Below are 26,138 nucleotides of genomic sequence, written 5' to 3' on the forward strand. Positions count from 1 at the left end.
AGGCAACGAGCACAGCGCGGAGAGATCCCGCAGTGATGCCGAGCTGCTGGAGTGGGGGCCACATAATTTCCCTTCCTCGCAACTAGTACAAAGAATGGCCAGGGGAAATAGGACAGGAATCAGGCTTCCCAGCAGTCTCTGAATGTGGTAATAACTCCTGGGCTACTGGCAGCAAAAGGAATTTTTGAGCAGCCCTCTGGCACAGAGAACCACTTTAAGGAGTGCAAAGATAACCATACACCCTTCTACACAAATTGTCACACATGGTTGTTGTGAATGAATACGAGGTACGAGGCAAAATGTTTTCTCATGATTGTGTATTCCTCAGGTTTCAAAGTGGTCCCTGTATAATCTCCATTTTTAACAGAGTTTTTTCCAGTCGTTGTACAATCTTCATGAGGTAACCATAAATAAACTGCTTCCCCTTTAATGTATCCAAGCATATCATTAATGAACCACATTCTGTTATTTCAAATGGAAGAGAAAGCTATACACTCCAAACTTTATATCTAATTATTAATAAAATGCCTGCTCATGATATATATATTTGTTTATTTCATAACACTGCAATGGTGTTCAAAGACATAGCTGAATTACACATTGCCATGAACGCTACACTTCAGGACAACAGGGTTTCAGCTCTTTTAATCACAAACTAATTTTTCCTTGCTGAGAAATACTCATCTTCTTGATGGCAAAATTCAATTAATGTTGTCTTAGGTTCCTGAGTCTAATATTGGTTGTTATTGTTGCTGTTATGAAGTGAAACAACAAACATTGATAACATTCTATATTTCCCATCTTCTACAAAAGAGTGCAATTCTAAAAGGACAGATGAGAAAAATAAACAGGACAAATATATAACACATAAAATATAAACATCATCATATACAGTTGAATTTTAACAGGGGCTACCTATAACCTTTCACAAACACAAAAATGTATTTTATTACTCATTAGTTCAGTTTAAATACAGAATCACGAAAATGAATTAGAGATGTCAAAAAGTCATCCAGTCTATGCCTTGACATTTGATGTCTGATCTGGGGATCAGTTTCAGTATGTAATCAATCAGATTTGCAAATTGAAGAACTGACTCAATTTTCCTTATATTACTAACAAAAATCTGTCTCAAAAGTATGACAAAACCCACCATAAGACAACTTTGTATTTTAAGTATGGAAACCCACATTAAATACTTGTGCACAAACAGCAGCTGGCTATGATTCACAACTCCTTTTTATGCAGGATAGATCACCTTGCTTCATCTTTCTCATCCAATGGTATAAACTTCTGTATAACTTAATTAATATATTCTGTACAATAACAGGTCTATGTGTTAAATACAGGCTATAGCAATTTATAATAAATGAGGTGTCACAGAGAGAAAGCAAATTAAAGGAAGTATTAGTTATTAGCAGAGAAAACAGTATAACAATTGAAGAGATGACAATAGTCAGGTTACTAACCTTAGAAATGGATGTTCTAAAAAGGAAAAAAAAGCATACAAGATGCAGTCCGCATTTTTTTACTTGGCTGAAAATTATTACTGAGTTTAATGGATATTTTTCATGAGGATTGGGCTGATGGATATTAAATGAGGGCAATTACCTTGACAAAGTATTCAGTAAAGAATTTCAAATGCATGATGTCAGGAACTGAGAAAGCGCATTCACAATAATATTAACATGACCATTTTTATAATGTAGCATATTTTAATTTCCACTTGAGTTATTCTCTGATTTTTTAGAGATAATGAGCACTATCAGCTGCAAGTAAAGTCAATAGCATCACAGTTATAATTTCTGAAAGTCTGACTCTTCACCTAAACCAGAGAAGTTACTCCATGATTAATTCCACATCCAGCACCGCAATCCACAGCATTTGCACAACCTAATAACCCCAGTAGTGCAACAGAACGCACAGATAAGCACAAGACTACTAAATTAGGTTTAAGAAACAATTTCTAAACAGTCTCCCCTATTTACTGCCAATGTTTCAATAGCAGAGAGCTGTAGTGATGTCTACTAGTTGTTCTGTACTTTCCTAAGATATACTTACAGAATATTTAAGGCATAATAAATCTGAACAATCTGTATCAAATCAACGTAGAAAGTAGATTTCTGAAAGATCATATTGGCTACAATTTTTATTTATAATCCCTAATTCACAAAAAGTGTCCTAATCATTCATGCAAATTAGAAGCTGTAATCAGTGGTGTAACTTTAGAAATGAACTTGTTTTATAATTTACACAAAATTAAATGGAAAACTCAATCCTGAGTTTATAAAAGTCAAGTGTAATTTTGTTGTATGTCAGACACAACTACACATTCTATGTATGTAAAGAATTTGCGATGAACATAAATCAGTTTTGTGGTTGTGGAAAATGCAATGATGTCCAGTACTAATAAATAAATACATTAAAAAATACATTATATTAAATTTAGTTTCCGCAGCGGGCCAGATCTGGCACAGGAGTAAATCAATAGAACTCTATAGAAGCTAAACTATTTCTGACAATCTGCTCTGGATCTGGCCTTCTATGTCTCACTGAAATAATTTTTTTAAATGATTAAGTAAAGTACTGCACATATAAGGCATTGATTTTTATCATTGATTTTGTGCTGGCATTTGAGCCAAGCCTCAAAAAGCTTGAGTGTTTTGTGTATTTACAGCTGTCTGTTGGCAAGGAATAATTCATTCACTCCAAATGGAACATACTTCTGAAGCTTATAAAAACAGCATTTTTCTAGACCAGATTTACAAACAGCTTCTTCGAATAAAAAGTTGGAAAATGTACATTAAATCACTGAAACAAAAGCAGAAGTCTGTTTCTTGATTTTTTTTAGCTTGTCAAACAAATAAGATTGTTATAGATTATATTTTCCTCCCAAGAGAGCTGTTGCATCGGGAGAGAGCAAAGATCAATGATGAATCATCATCTCATAACAAAATATTTCCAGTGACAAAATGAAGCATATTGTTTAGTATTTTTGGTTAAATATGTATGTAGGAAAATTTTGGTTGCCTGTCACTGTGTTTTTTCCTAACCAGACAAATCCATCCATCATTTCAGAGGGATGGCAGCCTTTCCTTTTTGGCTGATCAGAGGCAATTTCAGACAAAGGTTCAGCGTGAGCAGAACATACCTGATTCATTTCAAAGCCTCTCTTGTGTCACATTCTAACACAACAACAAAAAGCTATTACCTGTATGTAAGAGACTATGACCCTCACAGAGACAACTGCCTATTCATTTAAACCACTCAGCTTTCCCAGGTCTCAACTGGTTAATGTGTTATTCCAAATGAAAATACTTCTCTCCCTTTCAGAACATGTCCACCAGTGCTGAAGTAGAGATGCTAGCTACAACGGCTTTGCCAAAAAGGAAACAATGAGTGGTAAAGACAGTTATTTCATGTCTTCCAGCCATATATTTTCATTTTCTACTGGTCTGAGTGACCTTTGGCTGAGCACAACATCCAGAATAGACTGTAGGTTTACTAATATCGGGGGTTACCTTTTCGACATATCTATAGACAAATTTGTGACAATGGCTAAAAACACAGCTGCTAAGATATTTGCTTTTGAATCTTACAGTGATGGATAACTCAATACATAAATCATCCACAATAATTTTGATGATGGAGGATTTTATTCCCATTTCAATGACGAGAGAAAACAAGGCACAAAAGGCACAGTTCAAACCCATTACAACAACCAGCAGAGTAAAGAGATGTAGAATGAGTTACAAGCCGGTCTCTGTCCCCAGTGAAAACTAATGGTATTTAGGAAACATGAATGGCATTTTAGATTGAAAACTACAGCAAATTGGCTTTAAAGGCACTGTTTAAAGAAACTCTCACAGATAAAACTACCAAATGCAAATCTCAAGTTCCTCTGCAAGGTGCTCCTTCATTGGTGAGGCAACTAAGCAGTAGTCATTAGAGCCATACGACAAGGACTGCTTGTGCACCATTTCATGAAAAAATGAGAGAATAGAGAATGTTGATACCACTTTTCTGTCACCCATAGGTTTCATTAATCTCACACTTACATTATTATTCAGCAGCTTGAATTTTTTTTTCTTTCAATAAGCAACAGTATTTGGCACACAATTTATTTCTGAATCAACTCACAGAGGCAGATTCTTTCAGTTTAAGGTGTTGATATTTGAATAACAAGAACAAAAAGGCTCAGAAAGGCTATGCAATATGCTTCCACCGCAAGGTCAACAGCAAATACAAATCTACTCACTGTCCCACCCATGAGGTGACAGCTGAGGCTCAGGTGCCATGAATGTATTTCCAGGTTTTATCCCTTGTATGTATTAATTCTCCTCCTGCCCCCTTTCTTTCATACTGAAAAGCTGAGTTTCAGAGAGATTAAGCTAAGTAGCATATATTAACTACGGCTCATTAAACATACCAATGGAAAAAAATAATATTGGTTCTAAAACACAGAGGAGAAAATAATGACTTTTTCAACGTATGGATATTTTTATCTTTATCAAAAGAGAAAAAAAGTGGACTTCTTTCCCCCTCTGCCTCAAATTAAAATTGTGTCTTGCATAGCATGATCCTTTAACCCCTTTCAGCTATATTGGCTCCAAAGCATGCTTCCCAAACCAAACGGCATTTCTGGGTCCAAAGCAAAACAATCAGAAAAACGATGTTTTGACAGCTGAGCATCTGATGACTGTATGACTTGAACCTTTCTGTGATTTATCCCTTCTCAAGATTTACCATAACATACTCCATTGTATCTATAAAAATCAATCTAAAAATTGGGTTATCAAATGACAGTACATTTACCTTTCACATTTAAGACCTCAGCGGCCCTAATTCATGGCAAAATTCAAGGATTCATTAATACACTCTCTTTGTCAATGCAGTTTTTGCTAAGTAGGGCATACCTTAATCTATGTTTGATTGACTATAATCAATACACTATTCAAGGCATAAGACATTTTTCTGCAGTAGTGTGTAACATAAAATGGCTAAAAAAAATATGTATGCTTTTGCCCACCACCCTCCATCAGAATCACAGAATCATTAAGGTTGGAAAAGATCTTTGAGATCATCACATTAATGCAGGACTGCCAAATCCATCACTAAACCATGCCACTAAGCACCACATCTGCATGTTTTTTAAATACCTCCAGGGATGGTGGTTCCATCACCTTCCTGGGCAGCCTGTTCCAATGCTTGACCACCCTTTCAGAGAATAAATTTTTCCTAATATCCAATTTTAACTTCTCCTGGCATAACTTGAGGCCATTTTCTCTTGTCCTGTCGCTTGTTACCTGGAAGAGACCTACCCCCACCTGCCCACAACCTCCTTTCAGGCAGTTACAGAGAGCAGTAAGTTCCCCCTGAGTCTCCTCTTCTCAGAAACAACTGACTTTCTAACTATTCTTTCACTATGAATAACACATTCTTCTAAATCCTCTCAAAACGCAAAGGAGAAGCTCTACAGCTATATAACTTTCACTGAAAAGATAGTTTCCAAGTTCATTGTTTCTGTGCTCAGGCTTCATGTGCATCGTATTTTCCCCTGTCCTCCACATATGGCACACACATGCATTACCTCAACATTTTTAAAGCTCCATTAGTCATCCTGTAATAAGACTGAAATGATCTTCCCAGTATAGAAGTAATCATCCTGTTTTCCACAATTTATCACTAAAAGGAAGTAAATTCCATTACATTTGGTATGAACAAGTTGTGAGCATAGAACCAGGCAATCGATTCTCCATTGATTTAATGAAGATATCCTACCAATTTATAACACCTGCAAATATTGGTCACTATGTCTAAAAATGTCCAGGTCAAAGTATTTTTAAAATTTCAGCTTAACTTCCAAATACTATCAGCTTTGGTAACCTTCTTGCCTGTTACTGTTTGCTTATGGGATCATTTGTACTTGATTTTGCAGGATTATTGAAAAGATTTCAGCTCTGTAGAGGGACATGCAATTGTTAGAAGGAGACTTCCACGTGAAACTGAAATCTAAAGAGAGGAAAGGAGGTGAGTGGAGGGGAATCATGGTGAAGGTCCAGGTACTAATTATTTCTGTTGTGCATACGCATCCTTCCATTAGACACTATGCTCCTTTCACTGTCCAATACCTTTGCAGTTTCTACATGGTTTTATTCTTAAACTATTCTCTGTATCTGCAGGAGGGAAGGCTCCTCAATGTGTCCTGTAAATGTGACTATGCTCTCCTTGGTGGTGAAAAGTTGAAGCCCATCAGTGAAATTAACTGGACTATTTTGTTTAGTTCAAAGGTTAACTGTAGCGGATGCTTGTAGAAGAAATCAACCATAATAAATGGACAATGTACACAAACAGAAAAATGTGCATCAACAGACTGAGAGAGTTGGGATTGTTCAGCCTGGAGAAGAGAAGGCTCTGGGGAGACCTTATAGTGTCCTTCCAGTACCTCAAGGAGGCCTACAAGAAAGCTGGAGAAGGACTTTTTACAAGGGCATGTAGGGGTAGGACGAGGGGGAATGGCTTTAAACTGAAAGGGGGCAGATTTAGATTAGGTATTAGGAAGAAATTATTTACTGTGAGAACGGTGAGACACTGGAACAGATTGTCCAGAGGAGTTATGGATGTCCCATCCCTGGAAGTGTTCCAGGCCAGGCTGGATGGGGCTTTGAGCAACCTGGTCTGGTGGAAGGTGTCCCTGCCCAAGGCAGGGGGGTGGAACTAGATGATCTTTAAGGTCCCTTCCAACCCAAACCATTTCATGATTCTGTGATTCTATGAAATAAATGGGAAACCTGCCATATGAGGAAAAGCTGAGAGATATGGGTTTGTTCGGCCTTCAGAAAAGTAGGCTTAGGGGACACCTTATCACTATGTTCCAGTATTTAAAGGGTGGATCCAAAGGAGATAGAGAATCCCTTTATACAATGAGTCACATAGAAAAGATGAGAGATAATGGGTACAAGTTACTCCTGGGGAGATTCCAGTTGGACACAAGAGGAAAATTTTTCACAATGAGATCAGCCATTGGAATAATCTCTCCAACATTGAACACTTTTAAGATTCCACTGGACAGGGTGCTGGGCCATCTTGTCAAGACCATGCTTTTGCCAAGAAAGGTTGGACCAGATGATCCTTGAGTTCCCTTCCAACCTGGTATTCTATGTTCCTATGACTGATTAGGAAAAAGTTCTTCACTGAGAGGGTGGTCAAGCACTGGAACAAGCTCCTCTGGAAAGTGGTCGTGGCCCCAAGCCTGTCAGTGTTCAAGAAGTGTTTGGACAATGCTTTTTATATAGTTTAACTTTTAGGTTGCCCTAAGTGGGGTCAGGAGTTGGACTTGATGATCCTTGAGTGCCTTCCAACTCCAGATATTCTATGATTCTATGGTTTTCAGTCACAGGAGTCAGGTAATGAATGCTCCAACCAGGAATATGGGGCACTGGTTGATGAGGATGTATTGATGAGGAATTACTTTAATATTTTCAACTTTCTGTAAAGAAAATAAAATATCCCATATCTATGCTCCAATGATTTTTTTTATTTCTGTGCTTTTAAACAAATATGAAAGAAAATGGATAAATACCAATGTCTATTTTCAAACTGCCATCAGTATCACCTTCAGCCCTAATGTTCATAGGAAAGAGACTAGTAGGGAAGTCCCCACTAGATTAATATACGTTTAGTAAAAGAAACACGTGTTTCTGGACCAGCCTCGTTTTCCAGCAAACGCCCTTCATTCTGGTTATATGGACAAGGAAATTATCTTTCTTTATGTTGGAACTTCCCACTGGAAAAACTGCGCCCACTGCCCAAAACACTGATTCTCTGCAAGGGGTTTAGAGATCACTTGTTTAGATGGGAAATTTTACAGAGGACTGAACTGGAAAGAGAAGTTTGAGCTGTGGGTTTGAGGCCACACTAACCTAGCACTATGTTAAACCATACCCAGAGTCTTCTGAAAGTCACATAAACACTACAAGATCTTAAAGACACTGAAACTGCAGTGGGAAGAGGGCCTGCACATGTGCCTGCACTGCAGATGTGTCTGTCCTCAGAAAAGAAGGCTGAGAAAAAGATTTTGGGGAAAAACATCACCTAAAAGGAGCCTAGAAACTAAGTGACAAAGTTCTTTCTCATTGCCTGCCTTCTGCTGTGTACAAGAAAACTTCCCATTGTTCATTTTCATGAATAAACATGATTTCATAAAATTAATTGATTTTATTAAGAATATTGTCTAAAACTAGAAAGAACTATGTAACTCCAAATACTTAAGCATTTTTTTAACATGTTTTTGCGGGTTTGGATTATAACCCTTTTTTATGTACTATATACACAATATCACCACAATCCAAAATACTCTAACTTATAAACAGTTTTTATAGTAAGATGGGAAAAATTCCTTGTGTTGGGATTTGGCAAAGGACAAGTGTTTTACATTAATCAAAAGTCAGATGAAGGCAGCATTCCTCCAAGTCTTTATGGAAAAATAATTACAGAATGCTGGCTTAATTTATTTTGAAACAAGATTTCATTCTAAACTGCACCCTAAATGTTGTAATATTTTGGCTATGCCCGACATAAAATTTTGGAAGCCAAAGAGTGGCAATTGTTTATGTCCTTGTATAGCAGCCAGCTGAATCTAGAATCTCAAAAAAGACCAGTTAGTTAAGTCTGACTTTAGTAGTTGGATGAGAATCTGACTACAGAAATCATCAATACTGATTTACAAGAATTCACGTTTTATCTTATCTGGTACTGCAGCAATTTTCAATATAGTATTGCAGAATAAGGTATTATGAAGGGAATTTGCCCCCAAGACACAACACTTGCAATTCAACTGCACAGTAATTTTTGCCCACAAAATATCGAGATATTATTTCTAGACAAACTGGTGAGTTGTAGGATTTGACCATACTTAATTATGTGATCATATGAAGCATAAACTTACAATATGAAACCTTAAAAGATGCACATCTTTGGTGGCTGGCAGGAGAGAAGTCCTTACCTGCACAACCAAAGGGAATCCTAACCAAAGCTAAAGGCCACATCACTCCCTGCTCCACCACAGACCTTATATGCTTTGCATCAGCTAGATAGAGACCAAAAATGCAAATGAAACTATGTATTTAAGCCAGACTATTTGCTCATGCAGTATCTTTCCATGAATTCCTATCAACTAACATTCGGTTTCACTGAAAGAAAATTGTTTCTTTTAGTCTTCCTTCTGAAAACAACTATCCTCCTTTATAATGATTCAGTTTTTGTCTAATACACTGTTCCTGAAAAAAACAAATTGACAGTCTGTGCTGTAAATAAACAGAAATTTATATCTTATCTTACACCATATATCACACAAGATAAGATCATTTAAGATATAGGATGTCATATATATATATATACACACACACACACCATGGTATATGGAGGAACTTCAGCAGCTTGTCATAGATGTTCTTTAACTGTTGGAACATAACTATTTCCATGAAAGTCAGCTCATTTAAAAATAAAAATTAAGTGTATGTCTTTTTAAAATTTTGCTTACAAAATGGCTGTAAGATTTTTCTGGAGATTTCACTGTGATAATTTCCCTATTTGTTAACTTGGCTTTGATCTCTCTCTCTCTGTTCCACCTGCTCTGAAATATGCTGTTATTATTCTATTAATAAAGACCCAGTTTTGCCTCCATCTTTTTTTTTTTTTTTTTTTTAGGTTGAGCTTTGTGAAAAGGTGTTGAGAAAGATAGTAACAAAAAAAGTCTCCAAGGGAAAGAACTATCTGGGGACTTATAAAAAGGATACAAGAACAATGATACCATATGTCAAGTATAACAGCAAGCTTATATGCAAAATATATAACGAGAGAAAAATTGCTAACAGTAAGAAAGAATATTTTTAAATTGATAAAGATATTTTCACTGATTGTTTTCAACATACTGCTGGTGAGACATTGTGACTGAATGAGTTCACAGAGGTAATGCATGCAAATACTTTAGATGTTTTCACAATGAAAAGAATTTAAATATTTATACTATGTCCGTTATTTTCAGAAAAAATAATTGCTGTTATTGAATACATACTCCAGTGCAGAATCCTGAGCACTCATGGTGGGTTGCAAGCTGCATATAAATCATGTGGTTTTGAGGTTGGAGCTCACCCTTCATTTTTTCCATAAGCTGCTAGTCTTGTTTCATGGCTGAGTTCTTAGGCACTTTGGCAACACAAATCAATCAAGTTTTCTTATGTTATCATTACTCAAATGATAAACATTTGTAAAGCGTGAAGGCTTTAAAATTCTTAGATGCAATTTGACTAATAAAGCAAGTCCTTAAAGATATGTTACTGTTCTAAATGTAAATAGGTAAACATATATGGGAAGCTGAAGCTCACAAAAAACAGAGGACTTCCTCCCAGAGTTTCTGCTGGGATACAGATATGACCAAGCTTGAGTGGTCTGCTCTGTCCATTAAAGCATGCTTCTACTTTACAATCTTACTGGTTTACTTCCTCATACAATGGTGCAAATAGAAAATACAGGAAACTTCCAAATTTATAGCTTCAATAAGAAGCTACAAGGCAATGCTCCGAAACGATTTTCATAAATAACTGTATTTTTATGCCTTGACACATATTTCATAATGAAACTTCAAATATATGTGTCTAGACATGTAATCTCCCTCAATATAGTAAATATAGATTGTACACATACACATTCAAAAACCACTATATTGAAAAAAGTTAAGTAGGTCAGCAAAGTCCAGGAATACAAAGTTAGGAAATGCCAGAATTTAGGAAATTAAAAACTCCTATCATCTGAAATTACTTTAGGAGTTTGATCTGAGCTGCCATACTGATCTAATAAAGTATTCCTAGTTCATCATCTTGCAAATAGACTGCAAATAAATATTTATCTACAGTATATATTAAGACTTTGTTTTTCTACAGAATATGAAGTTGCTGTTAATTGATATGATCATTAACAGGCATTATACTTACTTCATTTGCTAAGATAGTGTGACCTGTCCTGATATGTATTTAATTGTACAAGGTATCAATTTCTATATCAATTTATTAATATTGATAAACTATAGGCAGTATAGTTTATTCTTTCATAATTATTCTGATATTCTATGTATCCTACTAGAAAGTAGCCATTTTTCAGAATACAATTTTTTTCCTATTATTTACTACCAACAGAAACAGAATAATGCACTAGCTGGATCTTGAGTTTGACCCAATATATCAGCTCTTTTTCTCTTTTAATATACCAAAAAAAGTATACACCAACTCATTTACTAGGAAAAACAACATTGTATTTTTTATATTAAATCAGATTTTTATTATGCCATCCTCAGAACCTCTGATTCAACAGGTACCAAACCATTTGTTCTTTTGAGTTAATACCCTGTTCCACATTTATATCAGAAACAGAGCCTACTGTACTGAAAACAGAAGCCTGATCTTGCTCCCAATGAAATCAACAGCAACATTGTTAATAGCCTTAATTACAAGGGAGTATCCTCAGATATAGTTATGTAGGTACACCTTCTACATATCATGGTATGCTCTGTACTATTCAAAATACATGAGACTAGGAAAGACAGACTTTTATAACAAAATATCATGCAAAATTTCTTATCCTTTAATATAAAAATCAAACCAAGAAATTATGCCCTCAGATAAAACTGTTGTGGCACAATCCAAATGGACTCAGGTCTAAAGTGCTGCAAAACTGCAAGTGAGCAGTACCTGGCTCCCAGTTTCCCTATGAGCTCTGTCTTCCCACAAGTTACACATAGAAAGGTATGCATTTTATGTTCAAAGTGTACCTGGTGTGCCTTGCCCTTGACATATTTACTTAAAATACCTTTCATATTTCATGAATTATCTTACTAATGATCATGGCAGCCTTCAATCAGCCTTGTTTCCACAATTCTGTTTTCTAGGCCAAATAGAGATTGCCATCATATACAGTAATCTACACTATACACACAGTAAACCTTCCATAAAGATGCTGAGGTCAGGTCTCTAACTCTATTTACCAGAGATGGTAAAAATTCTCTTGACTTTCAAAAGTACGTACTCTTGATGCTCTGTGTGAGCAGAAGTTAAAAGGCGAGTATCATAATTTGGAAATCTTGCTTTGAATTTCACAGATGAAGTCTAATACCAGAAGACTAACGTAATTTATTTCAAAACTTACGTGTTACATGTAGCACCCAATAGCATGAGACATATTTTATATCACACTCCAGAGGTCACAATGTATTTAATTTGAAAGAGGCAGATAATAAACATTTGTAAAGAGCACTACCCTTTCAGAAAAGGACCAAAGCTTTCAAAGTTTTCATTAGGAAGCTCCTAGCTTCAAAGGTGCCAACTCTATTACTCCACTTCTATAAAGATATTTTACTGATCCACTGCAAGGCTGTAAAACCTAATAGCGAACAGCTGGTTATAAAACAAATTGATGATTATGGATTATATTGTAGTTACATTTTGAAGTGAAATAGGAATTGCTATATGAAATTATTTTGTCACACTCTGAAAGAGAAGATAAAAGTTGCAAAGCAAACTACAAAGTTAAAATATTTGTGGCAAAGGCAATAGAATGGTAGGACTGAGAAAAGGCAACGGATCTGAGTCAGTCCAAGGAAGTGATCATCACTCCACCCTGATTTGAAAAATATTTACTTCAGATCCATTTCGACAGCTCCTTCTTCATCTTAGTTGTGTGGACAGTCTTACTGACCTCTCCAACACCAGTGGCTTCAAAATATCTACTTACAAGAGCAAGAAAGTCACATGTCTCCCCTTGCCAAATGACTCTAAATTCTGAAGCATGAGATGCACTGCATTGCATTTCAACAGCAGCTGAGAGTGAGTTTCAAAGTGTGTAACTTTTGTTGTATTGTCAGCTAAAGTCACCTAAAGTTAAGATAGGCTTCCCTTAGCTGACCTTAAATAACATATAAGGCTGGAAAACATAGTCCGAATCTCGAAGAGATATGCAAATTCCCTGCACCAGTGCTACCTGCCTTAGAAAAAAATAAGCTCCACCTCAGACCATAAGGCCCAGGGAACTCTTCCAAGAAAACTGGCCCTTCAACAGACTCCAGGGAAGGGATATGCCAAACGCAGTTCCTTGGTTCCAGTAAGGGGATGGACATGCTCTCTGCCAAGCGTGCCCTAGTGCATGCAGGAACTCCTGTTCATCCTGTGGGACAGCCACAGCTCTCAGCATGGTTCTCCATGGAACCTGGGTACCCCACTGAGTTGTCCCATAGGGCTCCTTTAAGATGCCCGCTTTTTATAGGGACTGCCCAGAGACTCAAAGTACAAAGTTCAGGGGGCTCCGAGTACCCTGCTGAGATCAGAAACCTACTATTCAAGCACGTGACTCAATTAAGCTGGGCACATATAATCAAAATCTAAATAAAGTGTAAGAACAATACATCGGGCGGACCTAAACACCAGCTGAAATTTGAAGTTTCTAGTCAAGTAATGAGGCAACAGTCAGTTGCATCAGTTTACAGTGCATCTTTTAAGAAAATGTAAAATTGAGTTCTCCTAAACGTTAATAAAATTTAACATATCCTTAAACATAAAATCCCTGAAAGAAGTCATTGTTTTCTTGCAGTTTTATGTACTGTATTTTTATTTAATAACATGTTTGCATTTGACCTACTGTATTTAGATATGTATAATACCTAACAATTTTTTCTACGGTATTTTTGTAAAAAGTCTTTTTAGGATATAAATTTTATTTCAGTCTTTTGGACCTGATTGTTCTGCTCTGGACCTGTTTCACCAGCATCTGTAATGAATACCTGTTCCATCTGGAATCTGTTGAAATCTAACACCTTTTCTCACTTAATTACCATAATTGATTATAGTATGTAATAAACAATTGGGAAATCTTAGTATTTGCCATTTAAAGAATTAAGTCTACAAATTTGCAACGGCGCCTTGTTTTGCATTGGATTAGTGGCTACCCTCCTTTGGCTTTTCTGTATCAGCAGAAAATTATATATTGGTATAGGGGAGCCACAGGACCAATTTAAGCTCTAGATTTAGGAAATACCTTCTTAGAAAGACCAGTTACTGGATCTACCCTTCCTATTAACACTCCCAAAACAACCTTGCCAGGTGGAAGGGGTTCCTGGTGGGAAAGGCTGTGGAGAAGCAAAGTACGTAATAAGGATCGAAAGGAGGTTTGGCCAAAGAGTCCCTCTAATCCGAGCACTCCTCCACCTCCACAGTGGCCACTGTTCCAGCTGGGAAAAGAAGGCCAGACACCAAGACCAAGCCAAATGCTGGGCTGGCAGGGTCACTATTTCTTGTCTGACAGTCAGACTGCACAACAAAAAACAGGCTGCATTTTTCACTCTGGTAGGAGTATTTGGCCTACAAGCTGAATAATACACTGCAAATTTCAAACTAACTAAAGAATTAGGAATAGTTTTTAATTTATACTCTTACTAAGATTATGAGGAGTAAAGGACCCCTGGAAGTAAAGCTTTGGAAGAAGGGAAGACGAAAAATAAGTAAATAAAGACCAGTATAAAATCTGCTTTGGTTTTAGATGAATAAAACTGAAACAGAGAGTCGTGTGCAGGCTGATTTAAAGGGCTCACCTTGAGTATAAAAGGAATGAGCAAACTAACCTTTTTTTTCATCTCACTCACGAAGTATGAAACCATTCCATACTTTCATAGTTAAAGACATAAATATACTTTACTAGGAGGAAAATAACCCTACTTCAAGAACCAGTTACATGAACAGTGCCATGTTATTATTTATGAGAAGAGGGCTATATTTTGTTGTTTGCAAGACTTTAACTGTTCTGGTTTTGTTCTTTAATAAAAAATGGAAATGAGTAGTGAAATATCTGTAGTGCTGATGAAAGCTAAGGTGGTGGAGAGGGAGAGGGGCCTGAGCCTGAGGGGGAGGTGAGGAGGAGCAGGGACTGCAAACACCCTCATCGTCCAGAGCCTTAACTGAACCGCTGGGGATTTGCTTTTCTCCATTTCTATGCTGTCCCTCCTCCTTCTCTTTCTACTCCTCTCCCCTCTTCCATCCCTTTCCTATTGTTTCCTTTTCTTTCATCCTTCTGAGCTGTGCCGACGCCAGGGGAGAGGTCCAGAGCAGGAGGGAAGGTCCAGCAAGTCTGAAATAAAACAAATTACAAATAAAAGATAAAAAGGATCCAGAAATTCAAAAGAACACCCCCAACATTTTAAAATACACTTTTCTTTGTTTGTCACTGCAGACCAGCATGACATGCGTCTCTATGGCAGTGCTGATTTTGATCTTAAAAGATCTGAAAGTGAAAAGAAGCCAGTCTTAGTCTGATCACGATCAATATTTAGAACATTCATTAATATTTGTGATCAAGCATCAAGAATTTCTGAACCCATTTTAAAATTCCTGAGATTAAATGTCACACTATATAGGATGTTAATTTGTACATTAAATAAATAAATAAAAAAAATGTAGCATTCCTGAAATAGCTTATTTCCTTAAACTAAACTGTAATTATTTTTCTTCTAATGTCTTCTCTCGCATGTCCCTGAACACGTATTCCCCGTTCAGGTTCCCTGGACCACCTGCTCACCCACAGCAGCTGGCAAAGTCAGACGCAGTGACGACACAGTTTGGCTTATATGCCCTACTCTCCTGAGGAAATTCAGTTGTGCTCAGGTATGTCCTGACAACCTATGTTTATGAGGCCTTTATATCTCTTTGACAACACTGCGCTCCTAACTCTGAGCCAAGACACGAGTGAAGAAGGGAATGTTATGGTGCATAAATGAAACAGGGGAAAGAAGCAAAAACTTCATGAAGTCTTTTATCCTTGTAAATCTGTTTTACGTGAATATTGCTCCGACAAGGTATTTGTGAGGGACAGTACAAAAACCTGAGGCAGAAATACAGATACACTGCCAGGAACAAGGATGAAGACCAAGAGATGGTGAAGTGTGTAACATGACGCAGTAGCTGCAGCTAACAGTTTATAGTCTCCAGAGCATATTACTGTGCTGCTTTGAAACAGATATTTCAAAGTGCTGAGAACTCCAACTTTTTACGACTCTTCTCAATTCTGACAAGTCTGTAAGTTTTCCAAATCTGTACAAATGATTATAACGCGGCTGTTAGAGCCCACAGTTAGTTGCATCTTACTTTTCCATGGTAGTAACACTATGGTATTTGGGCAATTAACTCTTACTACGCTGAGTTTTGTGCTTATTCCCGTTATACCAAATGGTTCATTTCTAATTTGGATTCAGCTTTTGTTCAGTTTCATACTATGCTCTCAGTGGAAAATCATGGCCTATGTGAGCAGCTTAAAAGCATCTGCACAGGCACTCAGATAATGCTGCTCTGAGAATAAGACAAAACCTATGGTGGAAACATGTACACTATGTTCACATATTTCAGTACCTGTACAAAATCTTACAGAAATACCAAGCATATTGAAAGACACAACAGAATTCATAATTTGTGGAAAAGAGGATATCATAGCATACCAGGCACTGGCACAAATTGTCCAGTGCTTTTGCATGCTGCTACTCACAACAACATGGGACAGATCTAAGACAAGTCACTGAAATAAACTTCGTCTAAGAGCTGATTTATACCGAAGTTAACATTCAGTCTTCTAAAATTCCAATCTTCTCTAGAAAATTACCTGAGACAAGGAAAGATAAAATCTATCTGGATAGTAAAAAATACAGGTTTTACTGGTATCTTTTATAACAAGCATGTATGCAAGGATATTAGCGGCATGCCATCAATAGTTAAATACTTAACCAATGTTGCCTGGATGACCTCAGTTCACAAACTATTATTTTGCCTTTTTGTTTTTCAAAAAGCCTTTTTCAGAGGCACCTAGAACTTTCAGCTTCAGGTGTTCTGCTGTTTCTTCAGCTACTAATGATTTTTTAACACAGTGACTATATATCTACATTAATTTACATATGCAAAGTGCAAGTAGCTGATTCTGTTGCCACTCACATAATCCTTAACTTTTGATTATTTTCAGAGGTTTCTCAAATGAGGTCCATGACTGTACCAAACAGCTTGAGTCCCTGCATTTTAGAATTTGACTCTGTGTGGAGAACTTATTGAAGGATCAGGTTGTAGGGACCACATTATGAACAGTTAGAAAACTGGGTGAAGCAATGGAAAAAGGTGTGAAATCTTGCCCCGACAGAAATCTTTGGGATTTTTTTCATAGTCCAGAACTGATTCAAAGTGTTTAGAAGGAAACTTGCATTTCTGTCAAAAAATTACTGCAGAAGTTGAAAAAAAAATTAAAGTAAAAAACTTATAGCCATGAAGATTCTAGGTCAAATAATGTTTTCAACCAAATATTTACTTAAGAAAATACTATTTCAACAGATTGGGGGGTGGGGTGGGTGGGTAGTGGCCATGAGACTCATCTCCTCTAACTCCCTCCATTAAAAAGTTAGGAATCTAGTTTAAACGCCCCATCTAGGTTGTGTCTCATCAGTGAAGAGAGAAGCGTTTTAGGAAGGTTGTTCATCTCAGCTATCCATAGATGCCTCTCTTGCGATGTAATCTGTAATTCTCTGGAGGTGTCTATATATCTCCATTGACTACGAAGCCTTGAGCGACTGCGTTAGACTTCAATGACTAACTTTTAGATGGCTAAAATGATGACTAGCTTAGCTCTGAAAACCTATTTTTTAAACAGCAAGGTTAAGTGAGATGAATTGAGCCTTTTGTGTGAATCACTTTATCAAAAATCTACAGGAAAAAAAAAAATGTTTTGACATAAAATTTTGTCCAGCATATGTATTACTGATTTTAATAGGACCAGGGTTCAATTCTGCACCTTTCTGTTTCAACATCACTCAACAGAGCAGGGTACATGCTGGTGAATGGTAACACAGTATACTTTTCTCATAAAATAATAAACAATAAAAACAGCATCAATCTCATGATGAACTATCCCCCTAAAGTAAAAGCAACATAATGTCAACATTCAAAGGTAGTTTATTTTGTCATTGTGCATAATTTACATTAATTGTCTACAACTTACAAGTGCACAGCCATCTAACAGAAGCACGCTAACCCCTTCAGAGCCAATCTTGCAGTTGTCCCATTTACAGAACTCCCATTTAACTGAAAGTTGTATATGCAGGAAGAAAACATAATTTTATCCTCCTCCTTCTGCAATTTGAAATAAAGAGTGGATGTGAATTTATACAGTAGAGACTACATTAGAAAACTGACCTACTGTGCAAAATCTCAAGTGTTGGGTTTTACCCTTTGAAATCAGTAGCAAATACAAGACAAGAAATGCGATAGTAGCACTGATATTTTTGTTACTTAGAACACAGTATAATTAATCCTTTTACAGGTACCCAAACAGGAAATTTTGGTTTAATTATGCCTTCAGGGTGTCTGTTTCAGACACTGCATGACTGTTTGCACAGCACGTTTTAAAATGTTTATTGGGTAAAGAATCTTATGGCAATATCTTGTAACTAGGTAGAATTCCCTTTCTTTTATAAAAAGTAACTCTGCATTATGGATCAAGCTCAGAAGCATGATGCTACAATTACTAAAAGCACAGCGTAAAAGCCAGTGAGTTACTATAACTCCCTCTAACAAGAAGAGCAGCTGTCAGCAACCCTTGACTGCAAGCTTGGTGTGCAAAAATGCACAAAACTGTCTTTGTTACATCCATGCACTTTATTCATTCATCTTGTTCTAATAAAGAGGATGCCTGGGATAGTGCAAACATTTTAGTATTTCTGAACTCCATTACAACACAACCAAACAGAAAGAAGGACCAGCATTGTCAATATGGTGCAAATATAATTCTTTGCTGCTCAAACTCCAGTTCTTAGGTCAGCCTAAAGATACTGCATGCAAGGTATACATGCACAGCGCTTGTCCTGAATCATAAAGTTACCACTATTTAATAAGACGTGTCTTGTACCTATTTGACATAGACGCTGTTTAGCTTCTATACAAAAATCTCAGCAAAAATGGAGCCAACTTTTTACTGAATGAACTGTACTGGTGCAATATTTTTCCAAAGAAAAAATCTAGCCTTGCTTCAGTCAGGTGAAGAATCCCATTAATATTTGATTTGTGCAAGATAGCCCCTTTTTGTTGACCCTGCACAACACAAAGCACATGCCTGACTCAAGGGAGAATCTTGACAAAAGCAACCAATATGACTGAGCAGGCTGAAATAAAGGCGGCTGTTGGTATGGGGCACAGTTGGAAGACTGGGACCTGACTTTCACCAAGTCATGTAATAACTAGCAAGGTCCAATAATTATCATTAGATCCTTTATGGGGGTTTTTTTTTGTTCTTTAAGTAATAATAATGGTCTGTACTGCGTTTTATAAGCTACGGCTGTCCAAGGGATTGTAAGCAGCTCTCAGAGGACCACAGAATTGCCTGTGCAAAGTCTCAGCTGTTTTCAGAGCTCCACATTGACTTGGTTGCTCAGAGACTGCATGTCAGTAAAGGCAATAATCGCTGCTATCAGAAGGCCACCTGGGAAGGGCCACTGATGTAAACCAAATTTAACCAGAGATTTGGGTATTTTAGGAGACAGACTCATGCATGTGCAAAGGAAAAATAAAGAGCCTGATGAGCATCATTCATACTCCACCATGTTCACACCCACTGTTGGTCATCACTCATATGAAATCCACCTCTGCTTCTTCAAACCTCTACCAGCCAAGTCAAGGCAGAAATTATTGTTTACTATATAACCATGAAGGAGCTACACCAGAGCAAGAAATTCTTCCTGAAACTGAAATGCAGTTGCAGAATGGTTGAGCCCTGACATCCTGGCAGGCTAGCTGACACCCAGGGAGCCTGGGCTGGATGCTGGGGAGGCACATGGAGGAGTACCACAGAGGCAATTCATCTGTAGCTTTTGTCAAGAGGCAGTAGATAATATTGGTGTATATAAATTTACTACACAGAGAAAGTTAAACTGTTCATTCTTAAACAATTCTGTTGGTTAAACCCTAAAAGAAAGTTAATTAATGTATGATTTCTGTTAACTCTCTATCACACTAAAAACATCTGTAAAAATATCTATCTATATGACTCCATCTATTCGTCTACCTATCTTTTTATCCCAGAATATCACAACGATACAAACAAATTAATTGTATTCATAGTAAGTAACCTGAGATTTACTTAGTAATTTGAAGGTCTACTTGATTGTTTGTTTTAATTGGTGGCAGATGATGCATTGAGATAGAAAATCACATTTACTTGTGCCAAAAATAAACTTTCTCATAAAATACTTCCAAAATCATGGTATAAATGCTTTTGAAGGATTAAGCACATTATAGAGATTACAGTGTCATTTTGAAATAGGAAAGAGCAAAGATAAGAAAAAAAATGGTACAAATTATTCTAATGTGTGATGTGCAAAACAATAATCTTCAAGCCATGTTACTCTGGTAATTGTTCAAAGATCATAAATTAATATTGGTACCTTAACAAAGGTGAAAACTTTACACTGTAATCTTCACATCATTTAAAAGTAGCATTTTGTTTTCTTCTGTCAGTCTGCATCCAAGTTTAAGGATGCTGCAAACTGGATAACTATGTAGATGGTGTCACAAATTACATAATTTTTCATCAGGAAATAGTCACCTTTAGCCTTCTGATCAGAAATTCTGTAAGTAGTTAAAACAAGGATTCAGCTCCAGAATTTGACAGAGCACCGCATCCTCTAAGAAGACCAAGGGAAATTAAAAACGTTAATCGAAGAGCAGACCTATCCGTCTTTACAATCCTACACTTTAAACACTATTAAGCTTTTTAATGTTTTTATCTCTTTAAACCCACAATGCAGGGAATGAAGACAGTAGGAAAAATTACACTGTAAAAGAGAAATAAACTGCTTTTAGAATAATGCTTTAGAAGACTAGAAAGCTAAGATATAAGCAACCTGGGAAGAAACTAATAAGGAAAAGATATTTTATAAAGCATTTCAGCCAACTTCCATGTTTATTCCTGATAGAAGACAGCCCCTGATACAGCATTGGCTCAAGCTCATTCAGGTTCCCCCAGCCGGTATGAATACAAAATACTAAAACAATAAGTAGAAGATTCTTGGGAGTTTAAAAATCAGTTGTAGCAGGAGAAATTCCTGGGAGTCCTTTGCTGTTACGTTCTAGTCAGAGAAATTCAGATCACTTAGGGGGAGTGAAGGGAAGGTCTGCAGGGCACAAAGCCTGTTTCACCAGAAGAAGGCATGTCCACCAGCGCAGCTCCAGGTGGAAACATTCAGGCTGATGTAAGAGCCAGAAACAGGACCGCCATGTTCACAGCTGAAAGCAGAACAGACCAACGTGGGTGGAAGAGGATTTGAATGCAGCTGCCCTGCTTCTGCTGCAGTATGACTTTGGTCACAGCCAGTCCCAACATCCCTTCCCAGCACTGGCTGCACCATAGGGAACCTCTCCCCACCAAACGTAAGCAAAAGGGGGCTGTGATTGCTGTCTAGAAATATACTCTGAAGAGGAGCAGAGACATGGTGAAGGAATCTTACTGATTAGGGACTGCACTGGCACAAAAATAAAGGAACATAAACTCTCTGAGAATAAATATAGGACAGGGATGAGGTTTCCAACAGCCGAAGAGTGAGGCTGTGCCCCAGCCTTTGAAGAGGTGCAGTGGGAGTGACGTCCCAGCTAAATGTAAACTGGAGCTTTCTGAATCTGAACAAAACAAGACGACCAGCCTAGCATCAAAGCAAAATGGAGCTGATCATTCCACAGGCCTCCATAGTCCTATCTCCTGTGTAGAAAAATGTGAGCAGATACGCTTCTGTTCAGGCCACTACAGTGTCTTTATGCAACAGCGTTCTAGGCACTACTCAGTTAGTAACTTCTGTTCACCTGTTCGTTTTTATTTGCTAATAAGTGTAGCATCTCATACTAAATACAAGAAATAGAATTATATTATCACTTGTAGAAACAATGCTGCAATTCTTAGGCAAAATTTGTATTTATCGCAAAGGTACAAAAGGACAATTGTCTTTTACACTAACTATGGCTTTCCAAACATGCTTTCAACAGTGTTAGTCATAGCATAACTATGGAAACACTAAGCTGGATTCCACCAAACCAAATCCTACTGTGCCCACATTCTGCAGGAGGCAGAGGTATCCTCTTTCAAAATTAGCTCCTTTATTCCTATTTTAAAGTCCCTATGCTGTTTGATACATATGAAATCATATAATTCAGACTGCTGCAAATGAAATGTGTGTATATTAATTACCATGCTACTCAGACAACAGGCGCTTTGTAGATGAAATCTGGGTGCTGAAAATAGTGCATTCCTAAAACTTTCTTTCTCAGACTCCAAGACAGAACTAAATGAGCAGGAATTAGATCTTCAGTCAGCAACTATCTGTACAAAATTACTCATACAACACACCTGCAATATTAAAGAAAGGACAAAAGGAATACCATTCTGGAAACTGCTAGCCTAGTTACTTTCTTTCAGTACTTTAGCAATATCAAAAATATTTTGCTTACTGGCAGTTCCACATAATGTAAAGAAAAACTTTAAATTAAAAATAAGGAGGGATGGAAATAAAAACGGTGGTAGAGGATAAAGTTTCATTCACTCTGGTATTTTAATGGCTTGCTTTCAAACGAAATCATGAAAAAATAAGCAGGCTGAGCCTTCTTAAAACGTGGAATATTGACCCAACAGATCTTAACTATTTCAGAGAAGTCATCATAATCTATCATGCAAATATCTAGACCATTTTTTTAGACACATGGATTATTGACCCTGATATACTTCCAAACGTATTCCATCATTTATGCATGGCTTCTGCTTTGACATATGTGCTAAATATTTTTATTACATTCAAGCTGGAAAAGGCCACTGTAAATATATAATAGATATGTTTCTACAAAGACAAATGAATTTAGGTATTTTTCAACATGACTAATTGCACAAGAGAAAGCTGAAGACTTAAACACATTTCTACTTTAAAGGAAGATGATAAGTTACAAGAATGTAAATATAAGTGTTAGAAGCCTCAAACTTCTAAATGCATTTGTAGACTTATGAATTGTATTTGCTTATATGCCAGTAAGAAAATAAATATATCCCCTGTAACTTTAGTTTTCACATCTGAATACACAGCATACCCTTAGTCAGTTATAGATCCCTAAAAGCTGTTTATATAAAATACATTAAGCAATCCCATCACAACAAAGTAAGCAACAGAGAACACTGCAGATCCCAGCATTAAGCACTTCAACTTGAGCATAACATTGCACTGTATGTCTTATCGGGGGGGGGGGGGGGGGGGGGGGGGCGGGGCGCAACACGAAAAAAAACCACCCAAAACCTGTCATCTGAAAAAATCTTTCCAAATTGTATTTTAGAGAACCAATATCCTGTCTCCATACCAGGGGCAGCCTCTGTTAAGCATTTAAGTGCTCTCCATGAGAAGTAACAGTTTCCTCTCCAATCCTGAACTCTCAGTGACCGTCACGGAAAGTAAGTGTTTCCCATTCCCTGTCAGCCAGTGGCATTAATAACCATCAACACAAAACGAAACACCTCCAGGCAAATATCTGCTTCTGATTAATCTCCATCCCAATGAATTAAATTCATAAGAGGCAACCTGCTGCCTTGTTTACGCCTTTTTAATATGAGGAGCAGAAGTTGGATATAAGGGTTTTGCTGCCCTTAGGGCTACGAAATATGCCTGGCGTGGCAGTGAGCCAGCTCTCCGAGGGAGCCTCCTTTGCTGTTTCTCTCATAGATATTTTCTAATGGTTAATTTTTAAACAGACACACACAAACACACCAGTCACCACAATACATGGCCAGGAGTCCTGCTTTTGTCTAAAGTCTTACAAGTATTTGTACTCATAAGGAGGATCTCAAGGTTTCATCCAGTTTCGGTTTGTTTTTTTTTCTTTTTTTTTCTTTTTAAATGGGAAGGCAGGGGGGAGGCGCGGGGGTTCTGATTAATTTTTTTCCCCAGCTGCCTTTCCCCTATACAGCACAGCACATAAAAAACCTCTCTTCAGCTTAAACCGACCTAGGCTCAATTAGTGCAACATTTTGCACACATCCAAGCAATCACAAGGCAGAGGTATTTAGTTCAGTCCTCATGTGTATTACACAGAAACCTTTAGTTAGGGGTGGAAAGAGATTTCTTACAAAAAAAAAAAAAATCTCTCACAATGTAATTTACACAGCGTGGAAACGCCTACAAGGAGATGAAGTACCTGCACTGGGGAGATGTTCAGTTGTTCACTTCATCTTCCGTTGACAAGGAAACCAAACCGCACTTCATTCTCCAGGAAAACCTTCCACTGCCATCATTTGAAAATGTATTTATTTGTATATATGTATATATCTATCATCATCATCATGATAATAATAACCATCATAAAATACTGCTGGCAAAAGCATAAAAAAGTCAAGGTGCAAAATTTGCAAAAGTAAGGATCATCTCTTTAGCTTTCTGTTTTGCTTTGTTATCTTTAAGGAGGAAAAAAAGTATTTAAAAATAATAACCATAACACGCTGCAAGAAAAGTTTCACATTATAAACAGGCATCAAAAACTGAAAAAGAAGAAAAAGAAAAAAAACAAACCCTGATGATTGCACTGAGTGTCAAAAAAAAAAAAAAAAAGAAACAATAACAAAAATAATAAAATTAACATCTTGCTCTGTGGCTTCCACCAGAATTGCAAGATTACAAACTCTGTGTAAACACTGCTGTAAAATGAATTTACAATTCCCATCTCTTTACGAAAAAAAAACCCTTAAAAAACACCCAAAAATAAAAAATAAAGCACCACCAGAGAAAATCCTCTGCAAAAAGAGTTAGAAACATGCCTTTTCTCTTATCTTTGAAAAATAAGCATCATATTTCACATTGCTTTTCCGTGCCACAACAAAACCAGTTGCATATATAGATATATAGCTACTAAATGTATATCAGTTGTTGCTGGACTGGCAAGTCCGTATTATTAATATTATCATTTTTCATTCCCAGTGACTCCCGGCCCCAGCAGCACCTTTTGCTCACAGTTTAGTAACCATCGCATGCTAGGAAAAAAAACTTGTCATCAGCAAGAGATCAAATCCATTTAAACAATAATCAAAGAGGAAGAAAAAAAAAAAAGAAGAAAAAAAAACAAAAAAAAAAAAACCAAAAGGAAGGAAAAAAACAGGACAAAAAAAGGAGGACAAGAATGTCAGCGGAAAGGTACTCACCGAGCGGGAGTAAAAGGGAGGAATAAAAATGAGAGTTACTATAAAATACAGTATGGCGGTGGAAGAAGGAATGAGGCGCTTTTTTTTTTCTCTCCTCTCTAGTCTCTGCCTCCGGCAACCGCCACGTGATCCGGAGCCGGGCGGACTCGCAGCCGGGAGGGCGCAGCGGCGGCGCCGGGCGCGGGCGCGGACCCAGCCCGGACCCAGCGCGCCCCGAGCCCGCCGCAGCCGCCCGGCTCCCGCCGCCGCCGCCCTGCGCTCCGCACCCGCACCCGCACCGCACCGCGCCGTGCCGTGGCGGCCGCCCGGCCTCGGCAGGTGCCGCTCGCACGCACGCACTCAGGCGGGCACACACATACTCACACCGAGGCGCGGGCACGCAGCCGGCTGCGCGGGCGAGGTGCGGAGGCGGGCGCGTCTTGCGCGGCAGCGCAACTTGCCGGCGCTGCGCGAAGTTGCCGCCCGGCGCCGCCCGCCAGCCTGTTGCCCTCCGGCCGCGGCGGCGCCGCCGCCCTCTGCCCCGCCGGCCCCGCCGGTGCGGCGCCGCTCGCCCCCAGCGCCGGGTGGAGCGCGGAGCGGGGACGGGGTTTGCTCGGGGGGTGTGTGTGCCGTGCCCCGGCGGCGGCCCCGGTCCGGCGCCAGGCTCCGCGGTGTGTGCGCTGGCGTTACTCCTCGGCGGGGGAGGGGGGGGGGAGCTGTGCACCCACACGTAAGGGGGGAGCCCCACCGCCCAGCTCGCCGCCTGCGCGGGGCTGCCCGCCCGGCCCGGTTCTCTGCGTGGGGCGCCCCTCCCGCACCGCTGGCGGGCAGGCACCGAGGGGTACCCCTGCTGCCGCCCCAGCTCAGGGTTTGTGCGGTGGGGCAGC

The 26,138-nt window shown here is 38.3% G+C and overlaps 1 protein-coding gene across 6 annotated transcripts in view; it reads right to left on the reverse strand.

The window, feature by feature from the left end:
• Window positions 1-25,708, reverse strand: part of RALYL (RALY RNA binding protein like) — a 404,596-nt gene extending 378,888 nt beyond the window's left edge. For 4 of the 6 annotated variants that reach the window (XM_080381895.1, XM_080381892.1, XM_080381894.1 and 1 more), the window contains exons 1-2: window positions 25,273-25,406; window positions 24,276-24,362 (exon numbers count right to left, since the gene is read on the reverse strand). The gene's annotated coding sequence lies outside the window, so the exon portion shown is untranslated. Of the gene's footprint in view, window positions 1-24,275; window positions 24,363-25,272; window positions 25,560-25,635 lie in introns of those variants that run through there. The other 2 variants (XM_080381891.1, XM_080381898.1) reach the window with 2 other exon arrangements.
• Between the last annotated feature and the right edge of the window lie 430 nt (window positions 25,709-26,138).

This window comes from Falco punctatus, assembly GCF_963210335.1.
Source record: "Falco punctatus genome assembly, chromosome: 3".
Taxonomy (NCBI): domain Eukaryota; kingdom Metazoa; phylum Chordata; class Aves; order Falconiformes; family Falconidae; genus Falco; species Falco punctatus.